The sequence below is a fragment of the Callithrix jacchus genome, chromosome 15, assembly GCF_049354715.1.
Source record: "Callithrix jacchus isolate 240 chromosome 15, calJac240_pri, whole genome shotgun sequence".
Classification (NCBI taxonomy): Eukaryota; Metazoa; Chordata; class Mammalia; order Primates; family Cebidae; genus Callithrix; species Callithrix jacchus.
In genome coordinates, this window is record NC_133516.1 from 62,675,826 (window position 1) to 62,700,848 (window position 25,023).

Below are 25,023 nucleotides of genomic sequence, written 5' to 3' on the forward strand. Positions count from 1 at the left end.
ATCATTTGTTGTGGTATGGTTTGATTTTTCCTTTACCTCTCGAGTACTGGCTATTTTGCTTTGTAGTTGCTGTAGGTGCTTACATTCTGTGATTATCCCAGCCTATTTTAAGCTGATAACAACTTAAGTTCAGTTGTATACAAAAACTCTACAGTTCTGATTACTTGCTTAGCATTTTATGTTTTCAGTGTCATAATTTACATCTTTTAATACTGTGTATCTATTAAGAAGATATTGTAGTTATTTTTTAATACTTTTGTTATGTAACCTTTATATTAGGTTAAATGCAATTTACACAGCACCATTACATTACAAAAGTAGGATATACTGAATTTTACTATATATTTACTTTTATCAGTGAATTTTCTACTTTCATACATTTTCATGTTTGTCATCAGTGTCCTTTCATTTCTGCTTGAACTTCATTTAGCATTTCTTGCATGGTAAATCTAGTGGTGACAAACTCCCTCAGCTTTTGTTTGTTTGGAAAAGCCTTTATTTTTCATTTCTGAAGTGCAACTTTGTCAGGTACAATATTCGTGGTTGGCAGAATTTTTTTCTTTCAGTATTTTGAATATATCACCCCACTTTCTCCTGGCCTACAAAGTCTCTGATGAGAAATTCACTGATAGCATTATGGAGGTTTCCTTTTATGTGAGGATTTTTCTTTGCTGCTTTTAAGATTCTCTCTGTCCTGGAATTCTTGAAGTTTGATTATAATGGGTCTAGGTATAGTCCTATTTGGATTTAACTTAATCAAAGACTTCTGATCTTTTTGTACCTCCATATTAATAAGGTTTGAGTATTGTCTTCCTCTGTTTTGTGTTGTTATAATAGAATATCAGAGACTGGGTAATTTATTTAAAAAATAGGTTTATTAGCTCATGTTTCTGCAGGCAGAAAAGTTCAAAGGCATGACCCTTGCTCTGGTGAGGCTTTTAGTGCTGCATTATAACATGGCAAAGAAGGTCAAAGGGGAAGCAGTCACATGCGAAGAGGTACAACCCAAGACTATCCTGGTTTTATAACAATCCAGTCTCTCAAGAAGTAATCTACTTCCATGAGAACTAATACAGTCTTACCAGAGTGATAATTCACTATAAAATAATGGCAGCAAGCCAATTATGAGGGATCTTTCTCCATGACCCAAAAACCTTCCAGTAGGCCCAATCTCCCAATACTACAACTGTGGGGATCAAATTTCAACATGAGTTTTCTTGGTGACAAACCACATTCAGATCACAGCAAATTATCTCTTACCTGAAATGCTTGGGACCAGCGGTGTTTTGGCTTTTTGATTTTTTTCAGATTTTTGATGATAAGGTTCTTATCATCATTTCATCCTCTCTAATCTTGAAATCAGAAATCCAAAATGCTTCAAAGAGCATTGCCTTTGAGTATCATGTTAGTGCTCAAAAAGTTGTGGATTTTGAAACATTTTGGATTTCAGATTTTTAAATTAGAAATACTCAACCTGTAACCTTCACCAGATTTGAGAAGTTTTCAGCCATTATGTCTTTAAATAAACTTTGTGTTCTTTTCTCTTTCTCTTCCTTTCAGAACTTCCATAATGTATTTTTTTTTCTTTTTGCTTAAAGATGTCCCTTAAGTACCTTATGCTTCCTTTACTCTTTTCAATTTTTTTCTTCTCTTACTGGGTAATTTCAAAGTATTCATCTTTAAGTTTACAGATTCTTTCTTTAACTTGGATCAAGTCTGCTGTTGAAGGTATTACATTTTAAAATTTCATTCACAGCGTTCTTCAGCTCCAGGATTTTTGTATGGTTCTTTAGGATTTATTTATTTCCATTAAATTTTTAATTTTGTTCATGTATTGCTTTTCTGATCTTGTTAAGCTATTTGTGTTCTTTTTCATCTCAGTGAGATCTTTACAATAATTGTGATTTTTTTTCAGAAATTTCAATGATATCTTTTTCTTTGGGGTCAGTTACTTGTGAATTGTTGTATTTCTTTGGTTATGTAATTTTTCCCCTATCATGTTCTTGTGGCCTTGAGTTGAAGTCTGTAAATTTGAAGAGCAATCACCTTTTCCAAGCTTTGTTGACTAGCTTCAGTGGGGAAAAATATTTAGCTGTAAGTTGATGTGAGCGTGTCAGTCATATGGGTTGCAGTGGATCTGCTATTGGGGGAGTGCAGTGGTGTAGCCTTTGTGCAGCTAAGATCAGTAGGAACAAACACTGTAGGGGCCATGGCTATGGATATGTGTGGCAGCGGCAGCAGCAGAAGAGGAATATTGGGGTCCTTGGTGGCAAAGATTGTTGGGGTCTACCTGTTCTCCTTTTCTCTATGAGGGGAAGTTCCAGCTGAGGCGATCAGTCTCATTATTGGGTCTGGTGTGGCCCCAGGTAGCTACTAAAGTGTTGGATTCCAGAGTGTAAGCACTCAGAGTGGCTGCAGAACCAGAGTTCTAGGCTCAGGGGCTCATGGAACTACTGCAGCACCTGGATATTGGGGCATGGGTACAATCACTGAGGTGTGGGCATGTGTAGATCACCTGTGAGATAGGGCTTGGGACTCTAGGTTGTGTGTCAGTGGTTTAGGCCTGGGGGTACAGGGATAGAGTGGCTTAGATTTTAGAGGGTAAGGTGCAGCAGTAGCACAGCCCTAAAGATCAAGGGGCACTGTGGCGGCTCAGGCCCTAGAAAATGGCAGGGTGCCATGGTAGCCTGGGACCTGGGGGGAAGGGCACAGCAACATTAGGCTCTGGGGTGAAGGGTACAGCATATTGGTGGTTCCAGACTCTTGGATGGTGCAGCACTTTGGCTTCTCAGTCCCAGGGAGTTGAGCCCAGTGGCAACTTAGTTCCCAAGATGGCAATGCACAGCGCAGGTGTGACCCTGGCCCCTATCATCCAATTAGTTTTTATTTTTTAAGCTCTGATTTTAGCCTTCCAAAATTTACTCAGCTCTTTGATTTTTCCTTTTTGTGTGTGTCCATTTCTATAACTCTAAGAGAAGATCCTCACATATTCATTCATGTTCTATCTATGGTATTGCCTATTTTTCCCTCTGGACATTTAGATTTGTTTCTACAACTGGATATTTCAGAGTATGGGTTTTGTTTTATTCTGACATGTTTTTAAATCTCTAACAGCAGAATTTTCTTTGCCCCTGAAAGCTGCCTATGGAGTGATGAGGCGCTGTCTACACCTGAAGTAGGTGTGCTGGGTTCTGACCAGTGGATCTTGGATTGTCAGTCTCACCCTCCTCCATACTGTCTTCATTGGCCACATCCTGGTTTAAGGTCCATTCTCCAGTTTATTTTTCTATTATCTATAAGGGACTTTCTTGGCTAATCTTTTTTCATTATTCACTCATTCTTTTTATCAGCTATTAATTAAGTAGCTAATATGTGCTGGGAACAGCAGAGTGAAATAGTCCCTAGTTTGATAACGATTACATTCTGGTGGGATACAGTTTTAAACACATCTACACATGCAAACACACATTGTTAATGCTTTGCTGATGTTTCTCTTTTGTGTGGAGGCTCTGAGTAGCCTTTCATTTTCCACAGACTAGAGTTTGTAAGAATGGTTGATCTTGACATTCAGAATCCTCCAGTCTCACTTTCCAGTTTTCCTTCCATTGTTCCCCAGCTTCACTTGAACACACTAGATATCTAGCTGTTTCTGAAAACTGTATGTATTTTCCTGCTTTTCAGGTATAGGCCTGATCAATCCTTCACCTTGTAGTGATTACCCTATCTCCTGCAGTCTTACCTGAGAGTCCTTAAAGGTCTATTTTTAATGCCATGTGGTCTTCATGAAATCTTTCTAGGATCCTAACAACTCAAAGTGACCCTTCCTCCTCTTTGCATGTATGTATTTGCATCTACCTAATGACAGCTTTATAAAGAAAGTGTCTCTTTTCCTTGACCACGCTGTAAAGGCTGACAAGGCAGGAATGCCACCTGTATCAGCCAGTTGTAGGAAGGAACAGAAAGCACACTAAGAGGAGGATAATTTGATCGGGAATTATGGAAAGACCAGTTACAAAGGTTTGGGCAGTGAGTAAAGGAACTACAAGGAATACAGAGGAAACATGGAGCTACAAACAGAGCTGTCACAATGCCTACCAGGGCAGTTAGAGGGGTAGAGATTTTCAGAACCACAAAGAAGAGAGTTGTATAAGCAGGCAGCTGTGAGAGGTCAAGAGACTTGTTGAGGGGTACATCAACCCAGGGTGCCCTCCCAGGGGGTGAACCAGAGCATGTATCATCTTTCCTTTGTCTCCTGCTGGGGCTCCTACTGGCCATGTTCAGTGAGGAACCAGAGGGCACTGGACTCCACTGATGCAACACAGTTTGTCAGTCTTTCATGAACAGACTCTGGTGGAAGAGACAAAGTGTTTCTGGAAAAGAAAACTGAAGCAAGTGTAGTCCAACTGCACAGTGCTTTGTTCATCTTTTCAAACCTTTCTATGCCTAGGTTGGCTTATTTTTAGTACCAGTAAATGAGGTACTGTATATTTACACATTTTATGCTTGTAGTTTCAGGACAGATTAAACCATTATGTAGGATTTTCTCCTTTTAAAACTAGTTTTGTAGAGACTGGGTCATGCTGTGTTGCCCGTGCTTGTCTCAAGGTCCTAGCCTCAAGCAGTCCTCCTGCCTTGGCCTCCCACTTCCTTTCTAAATGTTTATATTGACAGCTTTCTCCCTAGAGTGGATGATTCAAAGACTTGAGTGATGTATCAGTGACTAATCAAACTGTTTCTTTTGATTTTGGCTATATGAAATATGTATATGTCTATATAAATATATGGAGATGTGTATAGGTGTATGTATATATCTATGTATGTGTGCATCCATCTCTACAACAGTAACTCACAGTGAAAGGAAGATTGGTGGTCATATATATCAAGACAAAAATTGAATATTAGATTATGATACTATATTGAACATAAAGAATGATGCTTATAGATGGCTCATTTGAAAGATTTTCATTTATCCCCCAAATTTTACATTTATACTAAAATATGTACTAAATATGATTATATGCTAAAATCTATACACTATCCTTAGAATTGTCTTCCCCCAAGGGTGAGAGGACAAGTTAATTCAGATTAATACTTTTTAGTTTCTTTTATACTAGAGCTCATCAAATTCAGGCTTAAATTCATAAGCAGCATCACTCATGTGGGGAGATCGGGAATAGCAGCAATATGGTTTATAAAGGAAGCCTCATGGGAGTTAACCCCAGCATATGATTCATGCAGTCAGTAATGCAAGGCAGTGGGAATGGCTGTGAATCTGATTTCCAGCCTCAATGCCTCAACCAAGACTTCATGTTGCAGTGAGTGTGGGAGAAATTTGATATACCCTTACTCACTCCCTGAATGGAGAAGTGAACCCTTCATGCCCCAAATGCGAGAAGATTAAGTGCCTCCAAAAAAAATTCCTAGGACTTTGATTTCAAATCCTAATCAGAAAATAAGTTTCAAGCACAGATTTTATCACATAAAGTTGTGAGCTGACATTGAACTTGATTTTAGACTTTTAAAGCAGATTAAATTTATGTTAAATTAGGTCTTCTCTCTTGTTTCTGTTTGAACATAAATCTTTAAGTGACCGTCCATCAATACTGTTTCTTTGGCTTTAGGGAATGGGTTCATTCTCCTACTCAGTGACCAACAGTTGATTTTCGTGAGCTTCCCAGTTTCCCACTGATAAAAATTTAAGTAGCTTAAATCTTTCCTACAAATTACCAGGTCATTTAAAAAGAAATTGGGCTCATTTTAATCTAATTCCTAATGCACAACTGCCTGGGGAGTTATTTTCAGCTTCGTTTGTTGCAGTTTGCAATTATCATGCTTCTTTTACAGAAAAGAAAAGTAACAGGACTGTATGTGAATTACCAATGATCTTTCAGAGGAACTCATATTTAAGGTAAGTAATAGGAGGAATGGAAGAGAGAATGGGTAATGATGCAGATTGAGAAGGTCTGGAAAAAATGGAAATAAGTGGTAAAGGAATGCAGGGTGGGTGCTAACATTTTACCTTGCTTGGGTCATGGAGATCCCAGGTCTGCAAATAATGAGACTTCATGTAAATAATTAAAAGGACTTGATGACTTTCTAAGTCTGTTAAGCCTTTGATTGCATGACTCTAAAGCTGCCAGCACAATTTTACTTTGACTAGTTCTGATTTCAAGAGAACAGGACTGTGTGCTTAGTTTATAAAATGAACAGTGTAATTCAGAAATTGATTAAACCAGAGGGAGTTGCTTTGACTCACAAGCCCCAGATTACAAGTTCAGAATTGATTTCTTACTCTTCCAAGTTCTGCACATTATGACAGCATGGGAACTACAGGAATCATTTCGGCAGCTCAAATGGAAATGTCTATCTCCAGTACTCCTCACAGTGTTGTTAGGTGCACTAGTTTAGAAGCACCTGCGAGGTGTAAATCAAAGATTGCAGCAATTCAAAGGAAGAAAATACACTGTTTGGTTTAGAAACAAAAAGGTAGAATATGTACTCCAAGAAGTCTTCATGGCATAGGAGGCATTTGACAGAAAGATTGGTCACATTTAACAAGGTAGAAATATGGTACATTGAATAGATTATGCGTAGAAGCAGATAGAGGGCAAATGATATGTTTGGAGTTTGACAAGAATTTCAGCTTTAGACATGGGGCTAGCAGGTGCTATGATTGTGCTGCAGGGCCTTTGAAAGATTTCTTTGAAATGCTTGACCCAAGTCTTTGGATTTTTCATGTGGGCAGCACGGACTCAATAATTAACAATTTGAAGAGTAAAATACTGAATTAGTTGAGACAAGATATTTCAGAATACCAGTATGTTGTTTTGCCACTTTGGCATTTTGATGGAGATTTAAAGTTTTTCTTTCCTTCCAGTTTGGAGTGAACAGAAGGAGCTGTACTTCTAAAATAATATTGACATATGAGTTAGCGTTCTACAAACATAAAAGAGGATAATTAGCAAACATGTTTGATTCCAATTTCAGTTAAAAACATTCACATGTATTTAAAAGTGCACACCTTGCCCTTTGGATGGCAAATAGCTAATAAAAAATTTTGTTTTATGCAATGTCTTTTAAGTTTCATATAATTCTCCTTGTATACTGAAGATGATGATAATGACCACAATAATAGTCAACTTTTATAGTCATAATCTAAGTGCTTGACATACAGTATTTCTATAATCCTTGCAACTCCGTGAGGTAGCTACTATTATTTTTCTTGTGCAGATGAAGAAACTGAGGCACAGAGAGGCCACACATCTAGTGAGTGGTAGAGCTGAGAATTGACCTAGCATTTTGACTCCAGAGTCCATGCTGCTGACCATTTTTCCAGGCTACCTCTTCTAGTGTAGGAGGGATTATCATCTGGGCATTGGAAACATAGAAACCAAGACTATGAGAAGTATGATGATTTATATAAGGTCTCCTAAAAATGATATATGGTTCCAAATGTACTTGAAAAACACAGTAATATCTGGAAATGAATGACCATTCTTATGAATTGTAGCAAATGGAAATTTGTATCTTTAGAACCATCAGTTACTTGGAGATTTGGTTAAAATTGCATTTATTGGATCTTTGGCAAGGTTAGGGCATGGTTAGAGAGTCTGATGTATAGAAATCAGTGGGACATTGCTAATTTGGACAGCTTCCTTTAACAATAACTGCAACAAGAAAAAGATTTCTTTGATCACCTCCCAGGCCTGGAGTAGGTAATCCTATTCTGTGCTCTTGGCATAGCCCGGACAGAGTTCTAGTATGAGTTTTTCAAAACAAATAGATAGTCATCCACTTTTCTGCCTGTTTCTTCCTTTCCTTTTTAACTGGGGTTCTCAACTTTAACTATTGAAATTTTGGGCCCGATAATTCTGTACTGTATGTTGTAGGATGATTAGCAACACCCTTGGCTTCTCCCACTAGATGCTAGTAGCATCACTCCAGTTCTGAATATCAAAAATGTTTCCAGACATTACCAAATGTACCTGGTTAGAAAATCATCCCCAGATGAGATGCGCCTTGTCTTCCTGCTGCTGTACTGTTGCTGTACCAGTCAGTACTCTCCAGCTAGTAGCAGGGCACTGACTCCCAGGCTAGAGCAGGGCCTTTTAACCTGGAATCAAGGATCTCTGGTTTTGCTAACCAGGATCCATAATTTCTTGGAATTATATAAAAATGTTTTGTGTATGTGAATTTTTTTTTTAGAAGAATCCCGTTTTCAAACCTTTCTCAAAGAAATTGGTGGTTTTCAAAATGACTAAGGTCACCCCCCTTAAAGGAATGCAGTAGACCACACATCAGAGATTTTTATCTTTATCAGAGTATGTACATGCCTGCACATGTGTTCCCTCTTCCTCCCCCATCCCCTCCCTCATCCCCTCCCTCCCTCTCTTTTTCTCTCTCCCTTCCTGCCTCTGAAGACTGAAGGATTCCTATTGGCTGGGATAGTAATACCATGAAGACTCAGATTCCTATGGATCAGGCTTGTCACCAGAGTAGGCCAGGCCTGTTTAAATGAGGACACTGTTACTGCAGTGTTGTATGGGTTATGTTCTTTCTGTTGGAGTGGTAGAAGGCAGGTGGCCCCCTGATGGTAGAGGCAGGTGAGTGGGCTGTTGCCATGGCTTGTGGGGTGGATGCTGTGGACCTCATCCTGGAGGTTCTGTAAATCTTGAAGATTAGCATAGGGAATAGCAAAAGTTCCAGAGAGGAAAGGGGCTACTGCAAATGATTTATTCTTGCTTCTAATCACTTATCTCTTCTTTTGAGGGTTTTGTCTAGAAATGTGGTGGACTTTTACATAAAGGGAAGGTAGAGGACGTGGTACAAGCGAGAAATGAAACAAAACTCTAGCAATGAAAAAATTTGAGGATTGGGGAGATGTACAGATACTCATTTACTCTCAGAAGGGTCCTTTCCCTCATACCTTAAAAATGTATGGGATGTCATTCACCAGCTCCATTTTGCTTTTTTTTCTTTTCTCTGAAATGGGCTAAAGAAGGTGTATTGAGTCTTCTTTTGTTGTATTTTTGTTGTGGTTACTAGTCCTAGTGATGAAATTAATATGGCCTAGAGCTGTGATTTTAAAGTATGGGCTGTGGCCCATTGATAAGCTTTAGGGGTCTCCATGCCTCAAAACAGAATGGATGCCATTGTGGAAGACAGTGTGGCGATTCCTCAAAGACCTAAAGACAGAAATATCATTAGACCCAGCAATCCCATTTCTGGTTATATACTCAAAGGAATAGAAATCATTCTATTATAAAGACAGATGCACATGTATGTTCACTGAAGCTCTATTCACAATAGCAATGACATGGAATCAACGTAATGCCCATCCATGATAGACTAGATAAAGAAAATGTGGTACACATATGCTATGGAATAGTATGCAGTCATAAAAAGAATGAGATTATGTCCTTTGTAGGCACAAAGATGGAGCTGGAGGCCATTATCCTTAGCAAACTGACACAGGAACAGAAAAGCAAATACTATACATTGTCAGCTATAAGTGAGAGCTAAATGATAAGGACACATGGACACATAGAGGACAGGGGTCTTTCAGAGCGTGGCAGTTGGGAGGAAGAAGAGGATCAGGAAAAATAATTAGTGGTTAGTAGGCTTAATACCTGGGTACGGAAATCTATACAACAAACACCCATGACAAAAGTTTACCTGTGTAGCAAACCTGCCCTTATACCTCTGAACTTATAAGTTGATAAACAAAACAGAATAATCCAAATATGTCATTCATTTCTTCAGTCCCTTTAAAACATGCCTTGTAATTTTGTGGCTCTCAATCTTAACAATCATCAGCTGCTTACTTGTCCATTAAATGACTTACTAAAGTTTCTAACCTTTGGCATGTATCTGACTGCCATCTGAATGTTTGTCCCCATCCATCTCCAAATTCATATGTTGAAAGCATAATCACCAGTGTGATAATATTTGGAGGTGGGCCCATTAGGAGGGACTTGGGTAGAGCATGAGGGTGGAGCCCTCATTAATGGGATTTGTGCTTTTATACAATGAAGAAGAGATATGGGACCTCCCCTCCCCTCCTCTCCTCTCTGTGTGAGTCTACAGCAAGAATACTGTCATTCACAAACCAGGAAGTGGGCCTTCACCAGACACTGAATCTGCAGGCCACTTGATCTTGGACTTCCCAGCCTCCAGAACTATGAGAAATAAGTTTCTGTTGTTTAAGCCATACCACCACATCATCTATGGTATTTATTTTATAGTAGCCTAAACTGAGAGCCAGTAAAAAGAACTTTGCTAGAGCTTCAGAGAGGTAGATTTGCTTTTCCCTTTTTCTTTATAGCTGAGGGAATGTAAGGGCTATAGCTGTGTCACCCATCTTCCTACTGTGAGAGGAAATTTTGTTTGGAAATAGGGCCAACTCAGAGGAAAATTAGATATAGAAATAGTTCCAGTGACATCAATTAATGATGTAATTACTAAAATCACAGGATCCTCTATATCTTGCTATGACTGAAGCAAGTATCACACTCAATTGTCTTCTGTAGAAGACAGTAATTTCTTTTTTTTTTTTTAACTCAACCAGTAGAGGTTCTGCTTTCTGTTATTTGCCACTAAAAGATTTCTAATGGTTCCATCTATTGATGTGTCATTGTAGTTGAGGCCATAATCTTCTTGTTATTGTTTTTAATACAGCTGATTCTTTCTTTTCTTGGGAAAATATATTCGGCCTTGGTGTGAGGCAGCCCTGGGTTTAAATCCTGGTTCTACTGCTCATTACTTACATTGTTTAGGGTCAAATAGCCTTCAGAGCCTTAGTGTCTCCTTCCGTAAGATAAGGGCAATAAACTTTACCCCGTAGAGTTTTAAAGAGCATTAAAGAGAATGATATACAGGTTATTTATTAAACTATTTGTTCCTTTCCTCACTCAGTTGACCCTGGGCCTCTACTTTTTTCCTTAAAACTCATTTCAATTGACTTATTTCCAACTTTGAAAACAAAATAGCTACAATTAAAAAAATGCTCATGTTTAAGTAATCACATAAATATTCACGTGGTATCATATACACCTCTAGACAAATCTGTGAAACTACTGTGTATATTCCAATTTTACAGATGAGGCGGGTAAGAGTAACTGAGAATGAGTGTCTTAAATTCACAGTGAAGAAGTGCCAGAGCTGGGATTCAAACCTAGGCGCTCTCAGCATACTTTATCTTTTTAACTGCTCCACAGCTTTCCCAAATTAAATGGAAAGAACAGACACAGGTGATGAAAAAGGACTGGAACAGATTTCCTTTATCCAGAGAGGGAAAGCCACAAAATCCATCTCAATGATGGAAGTGATCTTGGACATTTGAAAAGTCAAAACTACATACTGGGGTCTCTGCTCTATTAGAAAGAGAAACAGCTATTCCATATTAAAATGCTGTTATAAGTGGAGGGAAAGGACAAGAAAACTTCCTGTCATTTCCATCACTTCAGAAGGATTGCTTTTAATTCTATCTGGTTGAGTGGCTGGGTTAAAACACCAGATGGAACTCGGGCTCCACAGCATCAAGGTCATATCTACAGAGGTCTCTTAGAAGTTGCCAGTCCTTGCTGTTTGTCTTTCTTTTTCCCTCCCTCTCACCCTACAGATATAATCTACTCTGCAGCATTCTGGAAAAAGTCTGACATGAGGGATATAATGTTTTGTATGAATTTTAAAGACCCTGTCTTCTCTACAGGACCTTGCAACTATAAGATTTCTGAAGGCACCTTTCCAGCTCTATTTTGTTATGGACAAAGGAGGCATGCATTTGTGGCAGAACTGTCTGTTTTACTTGAGATAGACATATTGGGATGGAAGGTAGGCAGTTTCCCTGGCAACATTATCCACGTGAAGGTCTAGTCCTTCACTTGTTTAAACAGTCGTGCATGATGCTTTTAGGAGACCTGGAGATGCAGAGTATTGAAGTCCAGAATAAAATTGGAAGTATTATTGCCTTTGCCCCAAAATATAGGTAAAGAAATCCAAGAAAATTTACAACATTCTATTCATTAATATTACTAACACATTCTCATCTATTTCCTATTCTGTTTCAGAAAACCATGGTGTCACACTAGAGTGCGAGTCCCCAAATAGCAAAGATTTCTACAGCAGTCACCTATTTTCAAATATTTTTAAAACTGATGGGCTTCAATCACAAACATTGAACTTTCTTAGCAAAATCTGTGCAGCTTGAGGTGGTGGGGTCGGATACAGTATCATTGATTGCTACAGTAAAATATTGCCTCAATTTAATAATCAAGTTGGCCCAAACTCAGATCCATGTCTCTAGATTGGGCATACCAAGGATCTGAAAGTTGGAGACACGAGACCCTACCTCTCTTTTTCCTTTCAGATCTGGTTACTTGGGTTGGATTTTGGGCTGCAATTTTGCTATTTATATTTCTTATAAACTTGATTGGCAAGTAATATTGGGTTTTTGCCTAATCTGACCTGAATCTATATTTGAGGAATGCCTTACAAATTTGCAGACAACTTTACTGGCTATGTAATTACCAGGTCATGGTAGTATGTTTCTATTCACCTGACTTACAACTATCTTTGCATACAAAGGCTAACAGTGGTTTCCAAGGCCATACGCAGAGCAAATTCCAGATTTCCAAGGCCATATTTTAGTCAACTTTCAGATATTTGTCAAGTTGAAGAAAAATATTCTTTAGACATGAAGTCCACCTTTTGGGGAGAAGTTTGCATTTATGTATTTTCTGGAAAAGCTATGTTTAAAGTCATTAAATGACTTTCATTTAATGAGATGACCATAGGCCACATACCCTCGGCATCATGAATTTGTCCACAATCCCTTCTCTGCAGCTGTTACTTCCCTAGTATTGGACAAATCCAGGGTAAGAGAGAACCAGAATTCTCATACATGGTGTTCATCTGTTGGCTTATATCTGTAACACCCAGATATGGCATAGGCACTGGACTCAGGCTCTGCCTAGTTTCTGTATGGTCAAGTGGATGGGTTAAAATACCAGGTGGGACACAGGCTCAGAAGCTTCCAGATCATGGTCTATTGAAATTTCTTAGAAGTTTTAAGCTCTTGCTGTTCATGTTTCTTTCTCCCTCTTTCCACTCTACAGATGCAAGCTACTCTTGTGTAGCTCTCTGTTTAGGAGAATCTAGAACTTAAATCATGTTTCCTATCTAGAGGATTCAGGATCCTGATCTGTAAAGAAGGGGTTGATAAACATAAAACAAATTCACTTCTTTTCCTTTCAAGAATGATAGAAGTTACATTCTAGGTAGGCTTTGGTCTTTCCTTCATTATTTTACTTGGAATTTTTAATTGCTTATCATAATTTGCCATTTGAAAATTCATTTCTTGTTCCCAGGCTCAAGGCTCATTAGCCAGTATCCAGATAGAATAGATCCATTTATACCTCTGCCTCCAGTTTTTTTTAATGCTTTTTTTTTTTTTTAATTGAAACTGATACCAAAACAACTGGTAAATCTGGGTGACATTTTAGCTTTTTGGTGTGGCTGGATCCAGGGACTCAAACACTGGGCTCCATCTCTCTATTCCTTTCCTCTTTCCCTGTATGTGGGCTTCTGGATAAAACATTTCTCTAATTGCCACACACAGTTCCAGATGCCCATGCCCTCAGTTTAGTGAGCTCCATAGAAAGATACTTTCCCCTGCCCCAATGTCTATTTACTAGTTCAAGGAAGGACTGTTTTTCTTGTTGATTCTGCCTTGTTGACAAACCCCAGTCCTTGGTCAATCATTTTATTCAGGGTAATGGGTGCTGTGATTGGCCAGACCTGGGTCACATGTCACTTCTGTGGCCAGAGGCTAAGTCTGTAAGAGGGCTGCCAGGCAGCTTATCAGAATGTCTACTGTAATCCGTCATGTCTATTCAGCCTGGTGTCTCCAAATGTAGTTTGGGATGTGTTTCCTCTCTACAGTTGGCTACAGAAATCATTGCCACATTTTTTTTTCCTGGTTTGGTTCCTTGTCAGTTAAACAAAAAAAAAGATGCAGTATCTTCTAAAATTTAATGCACCTTGGATAGTGAAAGGAACACCAGATTGTGGTTTGAGCTGTGCCCTAGGGCTTGTATATCTGGGAACATTTTGGGAACTGAGGCTGGCTCAAAGTGCTTGGAGGCCACTTTAACTTTCCTCTGCTTTTCCACCATATGCTGGCTGTAGATTGCTTTCCCTAACTCCTCGGGGCACCATGAAGATCAACAAATTAATGTTCCCAGCTGCTTTAATAGCCTTCTGTCTAAGGGATTCAACACTTCACAACAATGCTTTCCTTTGTATTTTGTTATGTATAATTCTAAAATGGAAACGTTGCTGTTTTAGTACTAAAAAATTAGAGCTGTTTCCTCTATGTCTTTATTTTTCTTTCATTTACTTCTTCTTTGAAAAATACACTGTGTACTTAGGCAGGTTAGTGTTAGTTATATTGCGTAACTTTGAGCGCACAGCTCAGGTCACCTGAAATTCTCCCTAGTCCATTTTTTTTGTACTGAATTTCAGATCCCCTATGTGTGATGTATTATTCACTGCATCATTCTCACAAAACAAGATGCATTATTTACAAGGTTGTAGGATTTCTGAAATTCCACAGGCTTTCTTGTAAGTTTGTAGATAGCAGGCTGGGCCAGACCAGATTGCTGCGTACGGCTTGCGCCAATATCATGATTTATCAACTTCTTTATTCTCTGGACAATATTTGTTTCCAATACTGCATATTCTGGCAAGATAAATTTTGAAGCTTCTTATGTTAATGTAGTCTATCAATTCTACCTCTCTGTAATTTCCAGAATGTATAGAATTAATGGTATTCAGCTACAGGCATCATAAACTAAACCCAGGACTCTGTGCAGTGCTTGGAATTTGTTGAGGTGAACCCAGTCTCCAGAAAAGCATGCAAGAGTTTACCACTGGAGGGCAGTAGGGTGATGCATTCCAGAGCAAGAGTTTTGGGGCACTTTTGTTATTACCTTGGTTAAAAAAAAAAAAAAAAAAGATTCTAGGACTTTTTTTTTTTTTTTTTTTTGATAGAGATAGGATTTCACTCTGTTGTCCAGGCTGGTCTCAAACTCCAGGGTTCAAGTGATCCTTCTGCCTCAGTCTCCCAAAGTACTGGGATTATAGATGTGAGCCACCACACCCGGCCCAACTTTTCTTTTTTAAGGTATGCATTTATCACTGGACTGTAATGTGACTAAGACTGAGATATTGATGCTCATGCTAATTCCAGTAATAATTTAGGTTTCTGTAGCTACTGGTATGCTGGTAAATGTTTGGCAAGCAACTCTCCGCAGGAGGAAGTGGGGTTGGCAGCCATGATTTGTAGCATTTGCCAATTTCTATGGTGTAAATATTAATGTAGCTGATTTCGAGTTACCAGTTTGATGTCACTGACTATAGAGTAGGGAAGAGTTGTGCGGAATTGGCTGATGCAGGCCAGCTTTAGCACACCCTGTGGGTTCGTGTCACTGTCATTCACAGTCTATGCTGTTAGTCTGGCTTTCAGATGTGTATGCCTGAACTTCCCTAACAGCCTAACAACCAGAGAATGCATACCTGATACTTCTGTTTCCCCACACACATCCACTACCATGCTTCAGATATTTTAACTTTTTAAGCGACGACTTGTTATTGAAGGATAATGTATGTACAGAGAAGTGTTCAAATTATCAGTGAATTAGCAATTGAATTATGAGTGAGTTTTCAGAATTACAGTGTAGCCAGCCTCCAGATCAACAAATAGACATTACCAGCTTCCCAGAAGCTCTTTTTTACCTCCTTCTGGTCACCTTCTGCTGTCTCAAGTGCTGATGCCATGGATTTGTTCCACCTGTGTTTAAAGCTTTATAAATGGGCCTATATAGTGATAGTGTATACTCCTTTATAAATGGGCCTATATAGTGATAGTGTATACTCCTTTATAAATGGGCCTATATAGTGATAGTGTATACTCCTTTATAAATGGGCCTATATAGTGATAGTGTATACTCCTTTATAAATGGGCCTATATAGTGATAGTGTATATTCCTTTATGTTTAACTTCTTTTTTTCCAAAACAAAAATGGTTAATAGTACTTTTTCAAACCAAAATGTGTTTGATTTCTTTTGCTCCGCATCATGGTTTCATGAGTCTTGTGGTAGGTAGCTGTGCTTCAATGTTACTACTGTGTTTATTGTGAATTCTATTGTAGATGAACATTTGAATTGTTGCAGTTTTGGGTTATCAGGAATAAGGATGCTATTTTCATTCTAGCATGTGTTTCTTGGTGAGTAACCATACATGATTTTGTTTGGTATATGCACAGGAGCTAAATGTGTAGGTAATATGGCACACATGCATCATCGTGTTTCATATCTTAGTGACATCTTGATTTTGAGGGCAAGTATGGAGAGATGAATGGGACCAAAGTCAGACTGGGATCAGGGATGGATTGCTTTATGTGACAATAGAAATACTTGTTCATTCACCTGTAAACTTTGGAAAGAAAAAAATCACGAGCAGGCTGAATCTGGGTGGGGATGGCAATGATTAGTGGTCATTCATATCTGGAAAATCCAAAATGTGAATGAAAATTGTAGCATGACTTTGGAAAGTCTAGAAGTGTCAGCATTTGGAAATTTAGGTAGCTGAATTATCAAAATCAGAGAAGATATTTATTATTTCAAATAAACATTTGCTGAAGATCTACTACAAACCAATCACAGTTGTAGGTGCTGGTGGTACTATAATGATGGAAACATTTGTGCTTTTAGGGGTGCATAGTTGCAGAGAGACAAGCAGCCAGTCACTGGTTACACAGGTGGTAAGTATCTTGATAAGGAAATTAGAAGGTGCTGTGTGAGAACAGAGGAAGTACTGTCATAACCCATCCTAAGTGGGGGTGGGGACTAAGTAGGGGAGGATTTAGAAGGAAGAGCTATGAAGGTAGAGTTCCTAGAGGTAATTGTGACTGAGCTCAGACCCAAAGAATAAGTAGGATGGGAGAGTGGAAAGGTTTTCCAGGCTGCAGAAATAACATATGCAGTGAACCAGAAGTAGGAATGGTGAACAAGGGGGATGAGTAATGATTTACAGTATGGTTGGAACATACTATAGACCAGGCAGAAGAGGAGGATGATGAGAGATGAGACTCGAGTGGAAGCAAAGTCAGACCATGGAGGATCCCTTATTCCTGTTAAGATGTTTGTATTATGTTTTAAAAACAATGGAAAGCTATTAAAATTTTTCAGCAAATCTGGCTGTGCATTTTCTAGTTCCTGATAGATGTAACAGGTGGGAGCACCTGGATTAATCAAGGCAGGGCCTTTTTCCCTCAAGGTGTATTCTTGACTTTAGAAATAAGGTTGCAGACCACTTAAAAGAATTGAGATCTATGATCAGGGAATTACTGTAAACAGGCTCTATAGGGAGAATGGTCCCCTGACTCATACTGTTTCCACATTTCCACTGTAATGTTGGCAAATTTCCATGGTATAAATATTTCTAAGAAGCTTGAAAAATTTTTGAAAATTTTACAGCCCATACAAACTTTCTTCCTCACCACTAGTTATGCCACTATGTTTCTGGATGACAACGCTTTCACGCATTGCAGTAACCAGTAGATCTCAAACTTGACCAAGCATCAGTGGCACTTGGAGGGTCTGTTAAAGCATAGATTGCTGGGGCATACCTCCAGGGGTTCTGATGTAGTAGGTCTGGGGTGAGACCTGAAAGTTTGTGTTTCCAACAAGTTCCCAGGTGATGATGCTGATGGTCAGGGGACCACGCTTTCAGGATTACTGCCTTTAAATTACCCCTTCATCCTTACCCCTAGGTGAGAGTAATTTCTGATTATTATGGAGGTGTTGAGACTAAAGGTCATTGCCCCCCTATTGTAGATAAAGAAAAAGAAATGAAGCAGAGATCCAGGTCAGTTATGAAAGAGGAGCCATTAAAGGCAGCATTGTGATGTAAAAGAAATCAGAATTTGGATTCGGAAGATCTGGGATTGAGTATTGCCTTTGCTGGATAAATTTAGATGTGTTATTCAATCTGAGATTGTTTTCATTGCTATGATTTGAATGTTTGTCTCCTTCAAAACTCATGTTGAAGTTTATTTGCCATTGTAATAGTATTAAGAGGTGGCAGCTTTAAGTAGTGATTAGACCATGAGGGCTATGATCTCATTGGTGGGTTTAATGCCTTTAAAAAAAGGGCTTTGGCGAGTGGGTTCTCTCTCCTGGATGTTCTGCTCTTCTGCCTTGGAGGAACAGTGTTCTTCCCATCTGAAGGATGCTGTGTTTAACATGACGTCTTAAAAGCAAACACGGAGCTCTCATCAGACACAAACCTGCCAGCCCCTAGATCTTGGTGTTTCCACCTCAGTACCATGAGAAATTTCTACTGTTTATAAATTACCTCATCTGTGATATCCTGTTAAAGCGGCAAAAAATGGACTGAGATACAAATCTGTAAAACAGAGCCTTTAATATCATTGATCTCACAGGGTTGTGATGATCATGTGAAGCAAATTGCCAGCTATTGTATATTACTGCTGACTGTCATTTGTAACTTCAAACTACTATACAAATGTGATATGTTGTTCTTAGAGATGATCAAGTGAGAAGCTGAAGCTCAGGGAGGTTAAATTATTACATTGCTAGAAGCAAGGCCTGCTGATTTTCAGCTTAGTGTCCTTTTCCTTATATTAGTGGTTTTCAATTTGTTTTTTTAGCCAAGGGACTCTTTCTTCAAATGAAACCTTAGAAGAAAGAACAATATAGAAAATGATAAAAGAGGAGCTACTCTTATTGAAGTGGGAGGAGGTAGCTATAGCTGGAGATCTGACGCAATACCCCTGAAACTTTAAGGTTTTTAAGTCCAGTGTGAAAACCTGAACACTCACCAGCTGTTTCCTGGAAGCCCTTTCTGTGAGGGACGGCAGTGAGCAAGTTCACTGGACAGGGACTGTTATATACCTCAGGGTAAGGTCAGTGTGGATCTCACATTGGCAGTAGTGAAAATCACCACAGGCATGGTGATTCATGCCTGTAATCCCAGCACTTTGGGAGGCTGAGGTGGGTGGATCACAAGGTCAGGAGTTCAAGACCAGCCTGGACAACATGGTGAAACCTGTCTACTAAAAATACAAAAATAAGCTGGCCATGGTGGCAGCTGTCTGTAATCCCAGCTACTTGGGAGACTGAGGCAGGAGAATTGCTTGAACCTGGGAGGCAGAGGTTGCAGTGAGCCGAGATCACACTACTACATTTTAACCTGGGTGACAGAGTAAGACTCTGTCTCAAAAAGAAAAAAAAAAAAAAATCACCTGGGGGAGCTTTGGAAAATTCTTACACGCAAGCTATACCCCAGACTAACTACATCAGAATATCTGGAGTAGGAATCTGTTATTTGTATTTTTAAGTTTTTTTGATGACTCAAATGTGCAGCTCAGGTTATGAATCAGATATGTACCAGTGGTTCTTTCAAAGTGTGATATCCAGACCAGCAGCATCAGCATCACCTGGCATCTTGTTAGAAATTCTCAGGCCCACCTCAGACTCTCTGCAACAGAAACTCAGGGGTTGGAGCCCAAAAGTCTGTGCTTTCACAAGTGGTGCTGGTGATTTTGATACATGCTCATTTGAGAATCATAGTGTAAGAGCCCTTATTGTCAGATCAGTATGTATTAGAATCACTTGGAGAGCTTGTGCGAGATAACGCTACCTGTGTTCAGGTCCAGAAACTCTGATTCATTAGGTGTGGAAAGGGTCTTGAGAACTTAATATTTTTATGAACTCTCTTGGTAGTTTGGACACAGGTGATTTGTGAGCTATCCATTGGGAAAGACTGTTCTAAAGCAGTTGTTACTAGGCATAGTGTGGCGAGTGGCTGTATCAGAATCACATAGGGAGAGATATTTGTTTGTTTATTGAGAGAGGGTCTGGGGTAGTAGACTCAGAGTCTGATCCCTTGGATCTCATTGTTTTAAACGTTATGTGATTCTTAGACATAACCAGGTATATCAGCTAGCTTTCTCGGTAACATCACATGAGAGCTTAAAGCACTGATCATTTATTCTCACCTATCTACAGGTTGGTTGGAGCAACCTGATTTGTACTGTGGCTTTGCTGGCTTGGGTCTCCTCAGAATGTTTCATTCTGAGGCCCAGGCTGAAGGAGCAGCAGCTCCTCGAGGAAGCTCTTCTCACACAATGGTAGAAGGACAAGAGGGCATATCCGACTGCACAAGAAGTTTTCCAGCCACTCCTTTGCAGTTATGTTTGCAAACAACCTGTTGGTTAAAGCAAGTTACCAGGTCCAGTGCAAAGACAAGGCAAAAGGAGGGTCATCCCTTCCATGGAGTGGAAATGGGGGAAGTAAATATTCTTGAATAATGATCTAATATACCACACTAGGTTTGGGATTGATAAACTGACCTTTCATTCTTTGTTTTGAACCTCCACCCTCTCCCTGATTCCTCTTACTCCTCCAAATATGTGCCTATACTCTGATCACAAGAGAGAGTTCACAGCCTCATTATACCCTTACTTCATTAAAAAGCAAAACAATTTCCTGGTGGCAGTATGTGTCTTTCTAAGGGTGAGAGATCCCTAATTTGTTAGTTGCATGCTTAGAGCTGTGTGCAGTCTTAAGGCCACTGGGGAGATAATTAGAAATTATCCCAGTTTGGCCCCTCATTGTAGAGATGGGAGAATTGAGCCTGAGGGAGGGGAAGTGATTTATTAAGGAAATTTCTCTAACAAGTGGCAGAGCTGGGACTACAATTCAGTCTCTCAAGTCCTAACTCCTGTGTTCTTTCTTCTGCATTACATTTTTTTTTTTTTGAGCCAAGTAGAAGAATCAACATGTTTATTCTATTATAGGTTCTGGAATTATAGTAATTTTAAATGAGCTTATATCAGCAGAAATTCTAATGGTGGGTAAGTATATTCCTATAAATGTTGGATATCAATCACTTGGGGGTCTGGTCTAGACTTCACCCTCCTAAGATTTCAATACATCTTTGAGAGGCTTTCTCTCTCCATTGAGAATTATTGACCACAGTAGTCACTGGACTAATTAGGCCATGCCTTGTCCCTCAGTTCTATAGGGGAAGTAAGCAGCAAACGCCATTTGTGAGCATCAAGAAGACTTGAGCAACTGCATTGTTCCTCTAATTTATGAGCTACTTGATTGTGAGACTGGGACTTTGGCAGCTACAGCAATGCTGGAGACCCCTTCCAGGTGTCTCTGCAGCTGGAGTTCAATTCTGTTTTCTGACTTAAGAGGTCCAGATGGCTGGTTCTTGGCATTCTCAGTATTGTCTAGAATGACACCTAGTTGTTTTTATTTTCCAAGCAGGGAGATTGAAATTATATTCTATGTGCATTGATTATTTTTGTTGATGTTTTTCTTAGTTGAACTAGCATCACCATGGGGAAATTAGAAAATGAGGAGATTGTGCCTGTTAACTAGAGGGAAGATATAAATAGGTTTGGATTGGGGTGAGGCAAAAGAAACATGGAAAGAAAGGTAGAAAGGTGAAGAAAGCAGGAGAGAAAGATCCACTAAGAATTCTGATTGGCCTGCTCCTTGCCATGGAAACTTTAGCTAATAAGAGATTCCACGTGGAAATGTGCTGATTGTACAAGAACTAAACTTGTCTAGAGCCAATGGTTCTAGGTCAGGTGCTCTTGACTCACCTTGTGACTGATGAGTCTCTCCCCATTTCTGCCTTCAATTTCAATCAGATCCTTCTGCTAGATGACTTAGTGGTTCTCAGGGTTTCCTTCCTTCCATGTATTGACTATAGGTTACAATTATGCCTTTGGTGTGTGTGATTATGACACAGAAACTGTAAAACCCATATTGTAGCCAGTCTCAATGGTGACCCTTCAGTGATTCTTCTCTTTTGGAAGTCACACCCATGTGTAGTCCCCTCCTGCACTGAGTAGGTCACCCTGTTTGACCAATAGGACACTGGGGAAAATGACAGACTGTAATGTCTGAGGCTAAGTTAAAAAAGACATTATGGCTTCCACCTTGCTCTTTCTTGGGTCACTCACTGTGGTAAACCAGCTACCATGTTAGGGAGGCAATACCATAGAGGAGTCCATGATACAAGACTTCCTGACAACATCCGGAATAAACTTGTCTGCCATGTGAGCCATCCTAGAACCAGATTTTCCAGCTCCAATCAGGCCTTCAGGTGACCACAGCCTAGCTGATGTTTGGACTGAAACCTCATGAGAAACTGGAATTAGAACTGCCCAGCTAAACTACTCTTGAATTCTGGACTCAAAGAGTCTGTGATAACAAAAGTATATTCTTTTAAGCTGCTAAATTTAGGGATTTTTTGTTATGCAGTGACATATAACTAATACACCCCGGAAAAGAGTGTTTTGCTCCCCATTGTTTTCCAAGAATCTAGCACAATGCATGTCTTATATTATGAGTTTAATTGATACTGTTTGAATGTATAAATGTGTTCTTCCTCCCCTACTACACACATGAACACATACATCCACCATTCCCATTCAAATCAGCTGGGCCCACTCCACCCTCAGTAGGCCACATGCTTCTCCATCACTGTGCAGCTCTTGAGTCCCTGTCCATGCATAATGTAATCACTAGCCATTGGACAAACCTTATAGATACAGCAATGTCTATTTTCTACCCATCCTCAAAACCCTTGCTCCAACCCACAAGGCTTCTCCTGATTACTGCAATGTACAGAGTAAGCCTTCCCTTATCCATAGTATTAATACAGGCTCCAGCAAATGGCAAAATCAAATGAAGTAATTTGAAGATAATTAAATAGACTATTTGAAAGGTGGGATCAGGGTTCTGAAATACTAAAAAAGGATGGTGAAGTGCCTTGAGACTAGCAAAAAGTGGGAACCATTACCATCCCTAGACAAAAGGGCAAAGTGGAGTGAGTGGTGACCAGAACTTTGATAGGGAGCTGTAGAGATGGATTCCTAATAGGAGCCTTCAGTGAATAGGAAGGAAGGAATAGGGGGAATAAATACCCTCTCCTGACTCATCTCACCCTCTTGTTCTCTTACTGGGCCCCCCACTGACTGAATCCAATTACAATCTAGAAGAGAGTCTGTTGGTGTATTTATATGGACTAGCTTTGTGGGCACACAACATGTGGAATCAGGATACAGAGGGGATCTAGGGGGCATACAGAAGATGTCTAGTAGCTCCCCTCCTCTCCATAGTTCTTACTACCTCTACATCTGATTTGGCATTTAAACATGTTTTTACATGTTGTCTTGTATTTCTATCCTACATTACTATTTAACTCTTGTATGTTATTTAACTTTTAGGAATTAGTGATTGCTCTTCCCAGCAACGTTTTCAACTTCTACAGTGTGATGAATATGTCTTAGATTTCTGTCTCCTTAACTAAGCTTAGTATAGCAGTTACCATAAAGTTACTGTATTAGTCTGTTCTCAAGCTACTACAAAGAATTGCCTAAGTGCCACTGCACTCTAGGTTGGTAACAAAGTGAGACTCAGTCTCAAAAAAAAAATAAAAAAAGCAAAAAAAAAAAAAAGAATTGCCCAACACTGGGTAATTTATAAAGAAAAGATGTTTAATTGACTCATAGTTCCACAAGGTGGGGGAGATCTCAGGAAACTTACAATCAGAGTGGAAGGGGAAGCAGGCATTTTTCTCACAAGGTGGCAGAATAGAGTGAGTGTGTGAAGGAGAAACTGTCAAACACTTATAGAAACCATCAGATCTCGTGAAAACTCAATAGCAAGAGAACAGCATGGGGCTAACTGCCCTCATGATCCAGTCACCTCCCTCCTTTGACATTTGGGGGTCACAATTTGAGATGAGATTTGGGTGGAGACACAAAGCCAAACCATATCAGTTATCACTCCAAATTTGTTGATTGCAAACAATTTTGTGAAGTACTTATTCATTGAGAGTTCTTCTGTGAGCTGTCAGTGCCAGAAGTGTATTTATTTAATGTTAGCCATGGCCAGGTATACTTCAGTGCAAACCAGGCTTTATCTTACACATGGAGTCCCTCAGGGATGGAACAGATTATTTAGAGGGTATCTGTCCAAACTATAAAACATAAATTTCTTCTATACTATCTCTGATATATTATTATCCAGTCAGGGCTTTAAATACCTCTAGTGACAGGAATCTCATTACTTCATGGAGTAGTAGTGTCCAGTCAGTAGTCAGCAGCTTCGATGAATAAAAAGTTCTTTCTCAATAAAATCACTCAGTACGTTAATTTACCTCTAACCTCTGGGAGTTGCTTATCTGTTTTGTCTTTATACATTTCCCAAAATGCTGTATAAATGAAATCAAATAATATGTCAACCTTGTGAGACTGGCCTGTTTCACTCAGCATAATGCATTTGAGATTGATTCAAGTTGTTGAGTCTACTAGCTATTAATTATTTTTAATTGCTTCATAGTATTCTGTGGTTTGGATATACCACAATTTGTTTATCTACTCACCTGACAAGTGACATTTGAGTTATTTTTAGTTCCTTTTTTAAAAATTTTGTGTGTTCAAGTACATTCTAGTTATGAAATTTTTTTGTGATATATTACCAGTGTAAATTCGTTAAAGCTTGCAGTGAGGGCAGATTATCCCGATAATAAATTTGATTTGCTCCAGACAGTGAGCTCACCTGAAGGCTAACTTTTGAACTACAACTTCTAGGCATTTATTTTGTCTTGGTGACAGTATTTCAGCAAGACAGTTTTCCTTGAAGACCCCTAATAGTACATTTCCCCTCTATGTACCTATTTACTGAAGGTATAATTCTTTGGGTTCTGGCTTTATGGGGTGGGTCCAGCATAAAACATTTGATGTCCTTGAATATGGTCTTTTGAGTTCAGCAAGAACATAAAACCCAATGGTCAATTTCCACAAATAATTGCCCTTAGGTTGAATGGTGGCTTCAGTGTTCTACCTATGTTCCTTTAGGTTTTGCCCTCAGTATTCGTTATTTTCTTGCTAGATTATCTTTGCATTTAAG

The 25,023-nt window shown here is 39.2% G+C and overlaps 1 long non-coding RNA gene across 39 annotated transcripts in view; it reads left to right on the forward strand.

Moving 5' to 3' along the window:
- The window catches only part of LOC103788313 (uncharacterized), a 435,883-nt gene that overhangs the window by 163,793 nt on the left and 247,067 nt on the right, over positions 1–25,023 (forward strand). For 22 of the 39 annotated variants that reach the window (XR_013526934.1, XR_013526937.1, XR_013526940.1 and 19 more), the window contains one exon: positions 5,845–5,908. The exons of the other annotated variants lie outside the window; for them this stretch is intronic. This is a non-coding gene — a long non-coding RNA (uncharacterized LOC103788313). The remainder of the gene's footprint in view (positions 1–5,844; positions 5,909–25,023) is intronic. 39 annotated transcript variants of the gene reach the window in all.